General features: G+C 38.6%; 1 protein-coding gene across 3 annotated transcripts in view; it reads left to right on the forward strand.

Moving 5' to 3' along the window:
• Positions 1-13581, forward strand: part of SORCS2 (sortilin related VPS10 domain containing receptor 2) — a 1276597-nt gene that overhangs the window by 643387 nt on the left and 619629 nt on the right. The window lies entirely within an intron of this gene.

Raw genomic sequence — 13581 nt, forward strand, 5'->3', positions numbered from 1 at the left:
TCCTTCCTTCCTTCCTTCCTTCCTTCCTTCCTTCCTTCCTTCCTTCCTTCCTTCCTTCCTTCCTTCCATCCTTCCTTCTTTCTTTCTTTCCCGTGGGCTGCTCAGTGTCCAGCACTTAGCATGATTTGGAGACATGAATAAGAAATGACCAGGCCATGTAGGTAGTTCAAGGAAGAATGGTGAACTCCATTTATTGATTCTCAGAACAAGGTTTTCATAGAACGAGACAAAGGAAGGATACTCAAGTTTTCTAATCATTATTTTAGCCTGTTATATCCTGGAGGTAACACAATTTAGATAATTTGATAGGGATTTGTTTTCTGGGTGACTAAAGTCTTAGGGTAAGACCTTTGATTTAGGCCTCAGGTACCTGCTAATGCAGCCTCAGTCATAAATGGATACAATTGAGAGCAGACCTCAAAGCCAAAGCTGCAATGCTCAAAAGACATCACGTTTAGAGCTGACCACCCAAAGATACCTGAGTGCTGAATCAAATATTTTGGCTCTGAATAACTAAAGTCTTGGGGTATAGCCTGTTGGTCTAGGAACTCAAACTACATCCTTATAAGTGTAACCCACATCAAAAGAACTCAGGAACTAACTTGAGGAAAAAATCGCATCTCAAAGAGGTCTTTGATATTCTGGTTCACTGATATCAAGGTAATTATCTGAAGTCCTGGCTATGGGCCTCTTTGGCTCCCAACACTTCCTTCCTTTCTCCCTCCCTCCCTTCCTTCCTTCCTTGCTCCCTTCATTCCCTTTTCTTTCTCCTTTCTCAAAGACCAAACCTTAAACCCATTTCTTTCTAGAGCTCAATAATAAATTGGACCACAATAGGTCCCTGCCCAAGCACCACTTAATGGCCATATTTTGGGTCCTCCTGGCTCAGAGTGAATGTCAGTAGTAACTGTTTCTCTTTTAACCAGCAACTCTGAGGGTCTTTCCCTCCCAGTTTGATTTGTTTTAATTAAAGGGGTCATCCCTTGACTCACTTCTTAAAGAGGCCTATTCACTGAAGGGGCTTTACCTTATTCAAAGTGAGAACCTGAAAAGGCCCTAACCTAAAAGGGCCTGGGATTCCCATTGCATCCTGGGCCAGCTCCAGTCATCCTGATGAATATCTGGTCACTGGACCCAGATGGCTCTGGGGGAGATAGTGAGGCTGACGACCTTGCTCAGCCCTCCCTCACTCAAATCAAGGTCAACTGAAAGTCATGTCATCATTTTCTCTTGGTCCTGTTCTAAAACAAACAAACACAATTGGAGAAAATCTTAGTTTTGCAGATTTGTGCCAGTGCCCTATAGAATTTGGATATCAGCCTTTTCTCAGACATATTTGATGCAAATCCTGCCTTCATTCATACGTTTTCTTCTAATTTTGACTACTTTTATTTTAGTTGTACTAAAATTTTTAAAATTTTATATCAAGATTATTTATAATAATCTTTTATAATCTTCAATCTCGTGCTTAGTTATGACTGGTTGTAAGAAACGTAATATTATATTCTCTTCTAGTTCTATTTTATAGATTAATTTTTAAAATATTTAAATAATTTCTTCAGTTGTAATTGATTGTAGTGTGTGATATAAGACAGTGTCAAACTCAAATAGAAAAGATTCCCTGAAGCCTGAATATTGACTTAGAAAACCACAAATTAACATTATCCATGCTGTGTGTATATATATATATATATATATATATATATATATATATATATATATTTAATTAAACCTTTCTCAATTATATTTTATTCTGACTTGGGCCTAGTTTGACATTTTTTGTGTAAGTTGCTAATCTAAACCTTTTTTACCCCTGAAATGCTTTCCATTTCTCCTTCTTCCTGAGGGTCAAATCACCTGAAATCTAAGAATGGTTTGTATATTTCTAAATGATAAATGTTTTTTACATTCTTACATTCTTTGCTAGCGGCAAATACAAATAAAACCAGCAGGATATGGCCTGAGAGCAACATCAACCCCTGATTATAGATAATAAATACACATTAATTAGTCAAAAAGAATTAAATAAGTACTTGGTCTGTGTCAGGCTCTGACTGAGTCTTGAAAAGAAACCAGAAAAACTGAGAGGCAGAGGTGATAGGGCAGAACCTTTATGTCTGCAAAGACCATCAGGTGCATTGACAAGAATTTATAGGTGGGAGAGAACATTCTAGGCTGGGATGCTCACAATAGGTATCATGGGGAAGGTTGAGACTCTGCTTGTTTATTCAGCAAACATTTATGAATTTTCCACTGTGTTGTCCAGTGCATAGAAAAATAGATAAGAGCTGCTCCCTACCTTCAGAGAATATATAATTTTGTAAGGGAGCTAAGACATATGCACATATGACTAAAATCCCAAACAGAATGTAAGAAGTTCAAAAGGCAAGTCTGAACAATGAGTGATCTGAGAAAAGAGAAGTTACTTCTGGCTACATGAAATAAGGAATGATTTTAGAAGAGGTATATGAGGTAGCTATAGCCTAGAGGGGAAAGGATTGGGTTTGGAAATTGTGATCTCAACAAACTTGGAATTTCTGTTCTATAAAATATCTATAACACCTTTCATTTCAAAATATTTTATTTTTAATTTGTGGAATAAAATGAGCATTCCTGTAATACAGTAGAATAAAAAAGATCATTGCACATGAAACTGCAAATCTATTAGGTACAATTTGCTATTCACACAAGTCATGTTATCTCTTGGGGTCTCAGGTTACTGCTCAGAAATGAGGGATGATGGGCTGGTAAATATTTAACTTAACTACTTTAACAATTGCTCTCTGGAAAAAAATGTATGCAGGGGAATATTTTAAATTTAATCTGGATTATAAATATTTTCTCCACCACCATCTTAAGTCTTGACAATTAAAAAAGAGCCCTGATTGTAGTATTTGCTGATATTGGAGGTTTAAATGTTTACAGTGAAAATGTAACAAATGGCTCTCACCAGCTGGTGTGAGCTGCCCCCAGGATGCAACTGGATTTTGTCTGAGGTCCTTTTCCCAACTAAATCCTAAAATAGGGAGGTTGGACAGAGACCATCTTCATGTCTACTGTTTTTTACCCTAGATGGTGTTGGGTTTTATGATGCTCAGGCATATCTGCTAGTATCAAGTTAGATGGTAAATTTCATTGCTATGAGACATTTCCCCAAGAGAAAACTAGTGATCAATAAAATACTGAAAGGCAGCTTGATTTCAGGGTACCTTGGCTCTAGAGTTAAAGGACTTGCGTTCAACTCCTTAGCCTACTACTCACTACCTGTGTGCCGCTGGAAAAACCACTCTGGGTGTCTGCCTCAGTTTCTTCATGTGTAAAATAAGAGGGCAGAAGAAGATCTCTGAGGTCCATTCTAGCTATAGATCTGTCATTCCTTAATATCAAAGTTCTCATATAGCTCTAAGTCACGGGATATGCTGCTGTTTAGCATAACGGATGGAGTGTCTTACCTGGGGTCAGAAAGCCCTGAGTTTAAATTCTTTCTCAGACATTTACTAACTGTGTGACTCTGGGCAAATCATTTGCTTAGACTCAGTTTTCTCACTTGTCAAATAATACCTACCTTCAGTACTATGAGTACTTGAATGAGATTAGATAGGAAGATAGTTAAGTAGGTAGAGTTATAGATAGAGAGAGAGATGATTAATAGATAGAAAGATAGATGTATAGATATATAATCTTGACAAACCTTAAAGTGCTATACCATGTTTCCCCGATAATAAGACCTATCCCGAAAATAAGCCCTCCCCTTACTGTGTAAGATTCCTCTAAAATAAGCCCTCCCCCGAAAATAAGCCCTATTGAGATTGCTACTGTAGTGAAGGTGATCCCCTGCGCTACACGCTACATTATGGTACCCTCTGTATGCACCGTGTTCCCCCCCGTGAAACACACGCTGCGCTCCGAGCTGCATCCAATCAGAGCTGCAGCAGTGAGCGCGTCATCCTGTTCTTCCCCAGTGATTTGCTTATTGAATAAACGTACATTTTTTTGCTCACATTTACCTGTTTATTAAAATTGCTGTCAATGTTCATTAAAATAAGCCCTCCCCTGAAAATAAGCCCTCTGGCGTTTTTCTGGCCAAAAAATTTAATAAGACAGTGTCTTATTATCGGGGAAACACGGTATAATGTTGTTATTATTGTTATTGTATGACCTGTGTTTAATATCTGCTCCAGCACCAGATAAATGACCCTTTATAAGTTTTGTTAGTATGGTAGTGTAGAAAATTACTGGTTAGAAGGTGATAGAACCTGGACTCAAGTCCTGTCTGATACTATTCATGTGACCTTGGACAAATCCTCTTAATCTCTTAGAATCTCTGTTTTCTTATCTATGAAAGGAGAGTTTTAAACTGATTGTTCTCTATGGCCTTTTTCCAGCTCTAAATCTATGGTGTATGAACCATGACTTTTCTGAGTTTCTGTTTCCTTGCCTAGAAGATGAAGCCCCTAATCCCTGCTTTCCTTCCTTGGTAGGATTGTGGAGATACAAGTACTTCATAAACCTGAAAGCTTTTGATAAACGTGAGCTATTAGTGTATTACTTTCTCAGCATGGGTGCTTCCCCACCCATCTAATCTGGCTTGACTTTCCCTGGAAATAAGCATTGCCATTCAAAAAGCTTTCCTTTCTATATGTATCCATTAAATAGATGCTAGAATTGTGATAAAAACTATTTGTTTTTGAGCTTCAAGAATAAGGAGGAGGGGGGAGGGACAGTTTACAAACCCAGCAGTGATTTGTGCATATTGAATTTTGAACTAGCAAGGAGAAAAGTTGGAGTGGTGTTTAGAGTTTGGAACATGGCTCTTCGGTCCTTGCTCACTGCTATACAAAGTGGAGGGGTGCATACAAATGGCTCTAATTAATTTTTCAGTAGAAAGCCAACACTCCATGCATACTGATGCTTGCCATACTGGAGTGAAATGAGATTCCCCTACATTACCCAAGGTGGCATAGGCTTCTCCATTTATAGGCTTATAGAAGCATGGGAAGATGTGGGATATACATGATCTGAGCTAACAACTGGGCTTCTGATGGGCCATGACGATCTAAAGCCAAGTCTATGGGCAGAACTATCACTAGAGGGAGGTGACTAGGGCTTTAGCCCTAAGATATAGCAATAGAAAGAATGATGGATAGCATTTGTGGAACCAACTGAGCTTACCATAGAGTTAGCAAGAGTATGGGGTGTTTAAGGATGAATAGCACTTCTGGTGTGAAGGCTACATAGACCATTTTCAGGGCTTCTCATCCACCTTTAGTGTTTACGTGGCACTCAACTCTCATCTGTGACTCCAAGAAGCAGTAGCAGGCATGATGGCCACACCCCAGTAAACCATCTCAGTAGACAGGCTAACTAGGTTGAGGGTAACTTGTGGGCCTCAAACCCATCCATGAGTCAGAGGGGTATCTACCCCAAGCAGGTGAAAACTTCCCTGCAGTAGAATGGTTGGATGATAACAATTTATTCCAGTGGCCATGAAGGCAGCTAAAGTAGGCTCTGTGGAGTGCTTAGAACTTGGTTAGACATTGAAGACACCAAGATCATCCACTGCATCTCAAGCCATCACCAATCATCTTGACTTTTGTCTTACCATCAGACTTTGACAAAAGAGAGAGTGAGGCTGATGACCTTGTACACTTAAATCCAGTTCACACATGTGTTAAGACATCACTCTTTGATGTCATTGGTCCTCTTCAAAAGTGAAGGGCAAACAATGAGTTAAATATAGGATGGGATCAAGTGATTTTCTTCATCTCTCCTCCCTAAACTATAACACTCACTCAGAAGAACTTTTACCCTTCTGTTTCTATCCCTCATGGTGACCTTTGCAGCAATGATCATACATCTCACCAGGTACAGTCCCTAAGTATTTCTGTGAGACCTTGTTTCCAAGGGTATGGGGTTACTCTCTGAGCTTTCTACCTTCTATCTCAATTGAAGAACAACTTTTAAAGAGTTTAGAACTCAAATCAACCATTGAAAAACCATGAGTAAAAAGAATGAAGATGAAACATACCCTCACTTCATGACAGGAAGGTGAAGAACTTAAAACAAAGAGACATAGAGTTTCAGAAATGGCCAGTGTGGAAATTTGTTTTGCTGGACTATGTAGCTGTGTATTGAGAGCTTTATTTATTTGTTTTGTTTTGTTTGGAATTTTGATTTTAATATGCTCTGTAGAGACAGGGGCAGGGGGTAGTAGTTGGGGGGCAGATTTATTAAAAAATGCTGCTTGATTGTAAACAACAGATAAAAATTATGAACTTTTAAAAAAACAACAAATAAGCATCTACCTCATAAGATTGTAGTGAGGGAAGCAAATCTTCTCCAAAGCTCAGCTCAAAACATCTCCCCAATCTTCACTCTCTCTACCGGTGTTCCTCCACTTACCTCCAATTTACCTTGCATATTTTTTGCAATTACTGCTTTAAAAAAATCAGACCTGTGATTTCCCTTGTGAGCTAAACTTGCAGTATGGAAGTGTCCTCTACCAATACGGATCACCATGTCCTCTGTGACTTAGACTCTTGGCTGCAAATAAGAGATTAAGAAACCTGCCCAGAGTTATAGCTAGGACGTATTACAGACAGGTCTTGAAGCCAGGTCTTTTTGATTCTATGGCTGGCTCCTATCCCCTAGCCCTGCGGCCTTATTTATACTATTCCTAATGTTTTTCCCCTATAGAATACAAGCTCCTTGAATACAGGGACTTTTTAAACAAAATCTCCCAGCCAAGTATAATGCCTGGTACATAAGAAGCTTTTTGTAACTGTTTGTTGGCTAGATACTTGTAGAAATGTAATGTATTATTATTCTAAGGTCCTTGTGTAATGCTTAGATTTTATGAGTCCTGAAGGCTAGAGTGATATAGTAGAAAGATTGCTAAACTGGGAGTCTAGACACTTGAATTCAAGCTGTAAGGCTGCAAATAATTCACTGGGTGCTCAAGTCATAGTATCATAGATTTGGAGTTTGGGGATCATTGGCTCCATCCTGTATATTCTACTGGCAAAGAAACTGAGGTGTGAAGAAATGAACTGGATTGCCAAGGTTAACTAGACAGTGAGAATCAGAGCCTGGACTCAACCTCATAGGCTTCAGCTTTACATCCAGGGCTTTCCCTCTAATACTATGTCATTCAACTTCACAAAGGCACAGTTCCCTCACCTGGAAATTGATAGCTGTAATACCTACCCTACATACCTCAGCAAGATATTGGGCTACCTTGGTGGTTCCCAACCATTATGAGTATGAGAACACACACACTCATACATACATACATATACATAGATTTGTATGTGTATGTATGTATGTGTATATAGGTATATATACGTATATTTTATATGTGTGTGTATTTATATACACATATACACATACATATATAGCCTTATGGAACTCCTACATGATGGCACATATACTTTTCAAGAATGAAATATTTTTTATAATTTTAACTAATTTATAACTTATGAATTTATAAAGTTATAATTTTATAATTATAAAACTTTTATAATTAAAATAATTAATCACAGTATGTTTATTTGAAAAATACTGATGCATCTGAGTAGGAAGCAATTTATCCAGTATTTACATAAGATATTTGCTTATTTGAGAATTTCTACACCTGTTGTGATAATTCTGCCATCTCCAGGGCTTTGGGTCCCATAGTATGAGTACCACTGGATGAGATGCTGTGTACGCCTCTTTTTAGTTGTAACTATCTTTGAGCCAATTACTCTCATTAAGTTCATAGCTTTTCATTTGTTTTGTAATTGGAGTCATTTTATGGCTCTGAATGAGTCCTCTCCAAAGTCCTTGGGTTGTTCTGAGTTCATTACATGATAGTGCTGAAACTGTAGTTGCCCTTAATTTCCCTATATAGCCTTCAAAATTTTGAAATTTCTAAATTGGCTTTTGTCCAGTTAGCCAAGCAATAACCATTCTTCCCATTGGACTCTGAACAGTAACAATTTTTGTTGAGTCAATGTGTGAAAGGAAATATTTGAGAGGGGGTGGGGGAGGGCTTCACGTGGTGTATGGATCTGGAGACTGTGAAAAGTATTGTAACTTAAATGTCACCACCACCCACCCAGCCCCATCATATCTGAGGAGTTTTAGCAATGACCTCTACCAAGTAGAATGCATTGAGAGGTCTAAGAAGAGATCCCATTAGTATCAGGAATGCCTTAAACCAGCTGTTTAATGTTGTCTTATAACTTCATAGGATTTTTTTAGCTGGAAGGGTCCAAAATAATGATAATCTAGGCAATCCTCCCATTTTAGTGATGAGAAAACTGAGGATGAATGAGGGTGAATGACATACCCAAAGTCACACTTGGGTGTGTGCTCTCACTTAATGGAAACAAAATAGTCAAACTTTAGGTCTCACATAATGGAAACAAGATAGTCAGAGGCTCAGTGCCAGTATGGGCATGTTTCTCCAATTTCTCAGGGCTTAATGGGCATAAGGAATAATTGGCTATTTAACTTCATGTTTTCCCAGATGAAAAAGCCAAAATTACCTTCAGTTTCCAAATCTCCATGAAACAGTTTACCCTCTGAGTTACCCGCTGAGTATACAGCCTAGTATAATCAACCCAGAAGAAATCAGAATCATGTCTTTCTCACTAGAATCATAAATTGGCTGGACTTGCAGAGATCTTTAAAACCAACTACTTTTTGTAGACAAACATAAGTCTCACGATAGAAGATGCCTTAGGTCATTATGAAGTAATATCACCCTCATTATTATCACTATCTTTTTTTTTTTTTGCTTTTTGGAGGGCAGTTGGGGTCAAGTGACTTGTCCAAGGTCACACGGCTAGTAAATGTTAAGTGTCTGAGGTCAGATTTGAACTCAAGTCCTCCTGACTCCAGGGCTGGTGCTCTACTCACTGTGCCCCCTAGCTGCTCCCTATTATCACTATTTTAAAGATGGGGAAATTCAGTCTAGAGATGAAAAATGATTTGATCAATGTAGCTATCAGAGTCAAGGTAATTAGTATCAAAGTTACCTGGCTACAAAGGTAACATGTGTTCCATCATATCCTACCACCCTTCTTATTCTGGTTATCTGAAAGACTTTTCTATCGCAGACCTACTTGTCTTCCTCTGAAAAATAGCCTGCTTGGATGAGGTACAAAAATAACAGATAAATTTTTTCAAAAGCTCCAATGGCCTATCTTGTTCATGTGTTCATGGTTTTCCATTCAAACCAGACATCATTCTTCAAACTCTTTAAAACCTACCAGTCATCAAATAAAAGGAGAAGGGGTGGCAGTGGGGGGAGGGGACAGCTAGGTGACACAGTGAATAGAGCCCCAGCCTTGGAGTCAGGAGGACCTGAGTTCAAATCTGGCCTCAGACACTTAACGCAAAACTAGCTGTGTGACCTTGGGCAAGTCACTTAACCCCAATTGCCCTCCAAAAAGCAAAAAAGGAGAAGGGGGACTCAGAGGATGACCCCACCTCAAACTGAAAAAAAAATCTTTCCTCCATGTCCTGGATCACCTAACTATTGCTTGAGGACCTTCAGCGACGGGAGCTTGCTACTTCATCTGGAAGTCCTTTCCCCTTTTTAATTGTTAGAAAGTTTCTATTACATAAATCTTCCACTGACCAATTTCTGTTCCATACTGGGGACAATTGTACTGAGTTATAATCAAATGATGCCTTAGGTTTTCCTTGGGTAGATAGCATTCTTTGCCCCTTCACCAAATAACATAGTTTGACTATTTTGTTTTTGTTTTATTATAGCTTCTCACTGTAGGCAAATTACAGTCACAGAATCACAAACGCATAGTCTCAGCCTTGAAAAGACATCTAGTATAGCACATAGCTGAATCTGATTTCTCTTCTACAACAGCTCTGAAACTTCCTCTACTGAAGGAGGGTAATTACATGGGTATTACCTTTCCCACAAGACACTAGTGAGGAAATCACTTGGGAAATCTTGAAGCATAATAGAAATGGGCACTATTAATATCGCCTGCCTTGACTTTAGTTATTTAATTATTGGCTAAAGTCAGTAATTTATTATGTCTCTAATATTATACCAAATGGTGCTCTTGTCTGAGGATATATTTTCCCATCCTATCTACGATTATCACTAGGCTATATCTGTAAGGAGATGTACTTGCAAGTAATAATTAATAAGGCCAATGCCATTCCTCCTTTTAATTCCACTCACCTCAACTGTAAATAATGCCTTGTCCTTCTTTTAATAATGGTCTTTAATCTATGAGTATTGAGTTCCTTAATCTCCCCTGTGTCACTTAGAGCTTTTCATTATTTTATATCTCCTGGTAGCCCCATCTTGATTTGTAGAATCATGGAATCTTGGAATTGGAAAGAAATGCCTTCATCTCTTCATTTGAACATATTCTGAACCAGAGTTTCAAAGCATATACATTCATAGGCCCATAAGACAAAGAGTAGGAAAGAGCCCCAGGCATATGTTGTCTCTTGCTTCCTTCTCCTCTGTATCCCATGTATACATTTTACACATAAAGGAAACTGAAGTCCAGGGAGAGGAAATCAATGATTGGTAATAAGCAGACTGGGATTTGAACTGGAACTCCTGACTTTGAATTCAGTGATATTTCCATGACAGCACACTCCTTTACCTGAATGATACTATTCCAGAAGAAAATGATCTAATGATCTTGTAATGGGACTGGGAGGCAACTTGTGATTTCATTGGTGTATGGGATTTCTGGGTGAGAAAATCCCCTCCATCAACTCATGTTGGCACCTTCTCTTCAATTTTTAGTTTTAGAACATTTCCCGGAGCACAGAGAAGTCATGTGTGTGTCCCAGGGACACAGAGTCAGTAAGTATCAGAGGCAAGATTTGAACCTGGTACCGGGTTTCTTTGCCTTGGTGAGGCTGGCTCTCTATTTTCTATGCCTCTTCTAGTATAATGTAGTTAATTTTTAAAAAATGAAATGCCTATGAATTAAAACCGTATCTACTATCCAAAGCACATTAACAACCTTGTAACAATAATATCAGCTAACATTTGTATGCTGCTTATTATATGCCACATACTGTGCAAAGCAGTTTACAATATGATATCATTGGTCCTCCCAACAACCTTGTGAGGTAGGCACTATTATTAGCCCCATTTTATAGAGGAGAAAACTGAGGCAACCAGAGGTTAAAGTGACTTGCTCAGGGCCACACAAGTAGTAACTGATTGGCATGTGAAGTCATAGAGGCAGCTAGATGGCATAATTGATCATAGCACTGACCTTGAAGTCAACAAGACCTGAGTTCAAATCCTAGACTTTCTGGCTGTGTGACCCTTGGCAAGTCCCTTAATATTTCTCAACCTCATGTTCCACATCCTTAAAATGAAAATAATAATAGTTCCTATCTGCAGGGCTTTTGTGTTAATATTTATAAAGCACTTTGCAATCCTTAAATTGCTATATAAATGTTAGCTATTTCTACAGACAAAAGTGTGATAAAGTAACGAGGCCTAGAGTATATAGATCTTGTCATAGTAATTTAAGCCCTTCGAAATCCTGGCCTGTGTTTTGGAATTCACTGTCATTCAATCTTACTTGATACCTTTGTTAAGGACCCCAGACTATTAAGTTTTGGAATGAGTTTATTTGCTCTTCTCTGCCCAACATTCTAACTGGCTGACTCAAGCCTTTCTGATTACTTACTGGGTCAAGACAGTGTGAGATACTGATGGTATGAAGAATGAATGCCATAGCTACTAGCTTGAGCCTGTTGTTATCTGTTTGGGGAGGCAAGACAAACCCAGGTGAGATGAAACAATTAGAGAACTGTGACGGGATAATTTCTTCTTCAGGCACTCTGTCAACTAGTGGGATTTCAAATCACTCACAGTTTAATTTGTGTCCTGTTCTCATCAAGGGTCACTTAGAAACTGTCTCCACAATTAAATTAACCCATTGTTATATTGTTCCAGAATCTGTCCCAATCCATTCTGTTACAAAGAGACTTAAAATGATCCTTTTTCCTTGACTCCTTCTGGGAGGGATTGGTGATGCTGAATGCCTGGGAGCTCTCCATGGTGCAATCTCCAGCAGTCCATGACTCCCACTGATAATAGGTGGGGCAAGGAAGCCTTCCCCATTAGACTTTATGCTTTTTACAACTCATAGAAAACATATGTTTTATCTGAACTTTCTACCTTCTGCCAACATCTGGTGTAGGGTTCTGCAAACAGTGAACTCTTAATATCATTGTCTGTTAACATCTTGAATGAGTTCAAGTAGAGAGAGATAAGAAGAGATTTTTATGAATCATGGAAGAAGTTGGTTACCTATGGTCCAAAATTATGATATGACTAGAAACCATGTCTGCAGACCTGTAGAACACTGATATCTCAGGGAAGTTAGTGAGCTCCAGTTACCAAAATGAGTGTCTTCAAAAGTCAGACAGCAAATTGATCAAAAGAACAGGGTTGGAGCTCAAGCACATAATTTGCATAATTAGTCATGTCCCAATCATCTGACTGGACCTGTATACTTTTGTAAAACTGAAGTACAGAAATGTTTCCGTCTTCTTCCTTTTGTCTCTCCTTTCAGATAAGCTGAAGTTGTGGTTTCTCCCACAATTTAACAGTATCTGTGAAAAGGAGAGAGGGAATGTAGCAACCCATCTCCCACCCCTTACCTAAGGCCTATCTTCTTTCCCTTGAATTGAGTGGCCTGTACAGGGGCAGATAAACACTATTCATTGAGAAATATGGTGCCTTAATCTTGGCCCTTTGGAAAAAAGCCAAGTTACTTTTACTTCTGGAAGAGAGCAATCTGAGAGGAGGAAACCTAGATGCAGAGATCGTGAACTTGGAGAGCTGTTAATGACCTCTGGACGCCAATGATTTTTTGTTGTTTTCTTTTGCCTGTTGAGATGTCAAAATGCCTCCATCTTGAGACAGCAGCTCTGACCTTCAGGTCAGGGAGCAAGGCTATTAACCTGCAAATTACTCTGTCCTTCCTCCATTTGCTACTAGTCTTAAATGAGCAATGGACTGAGGGGACTGCTTCAGAGCTTTCTAATTGAATTTGAACTAAAAAATTAATCCTGGATGCCATGAATCAAGCTACTTGGTTTGGGACTGAATTTTATTTTAGCTTTTCTCTAAGAAGTCAGTGTCTAAAAACAGAGAACCCACTCCATTCTATTGAATTCAACACCTCTTTCCATTATCCGCTATTGGTGCTATAGTGGAGAGAAGAATGTATGTGATACAGACCCTGCCTTCACTAAGTTAATGGGCTATATGGGGAAACATGGTGTTATACAAAGAGTTTATGGTGCACAATGAAACATAAGGTCAAAAGAGGAGTATGGAAAATGTTTATGTCAGATCCAAGGAAGGAAATTTCCTTTTCCATTGGATATTAGCCTTTGTGGAGGGAATAGCATTTAAACTTAGTTTTGGAAACTAGGTATGATTTGAACAAATGGGACAGGGTATAATGCTTATTTTTTTTCTTCTCTTACAAAATATAGTACTCATATATATGGTTACCCTGAAAGCACATAATAATTTATGATGTCCCTAACCCCCTCTCATAAGATTATTGG

This window comes from Petaurus breviceps, unplaced genomic scaffold (assembly GCF_028583685.1).
Source record: "Petaurus breviceps papuanus isolate PSGF00001 unplaced genomic scaffold, PetGlider_PUasm1.0 140, whole genome shotgun sequence".
In the NCBI taxonomy this organism is placed as follows: Eukaryota; Metazoa; Chordata; class Mammalia; order Diprotodontia; family Petauridae; genus Petaurus; species Petaurus breviceps.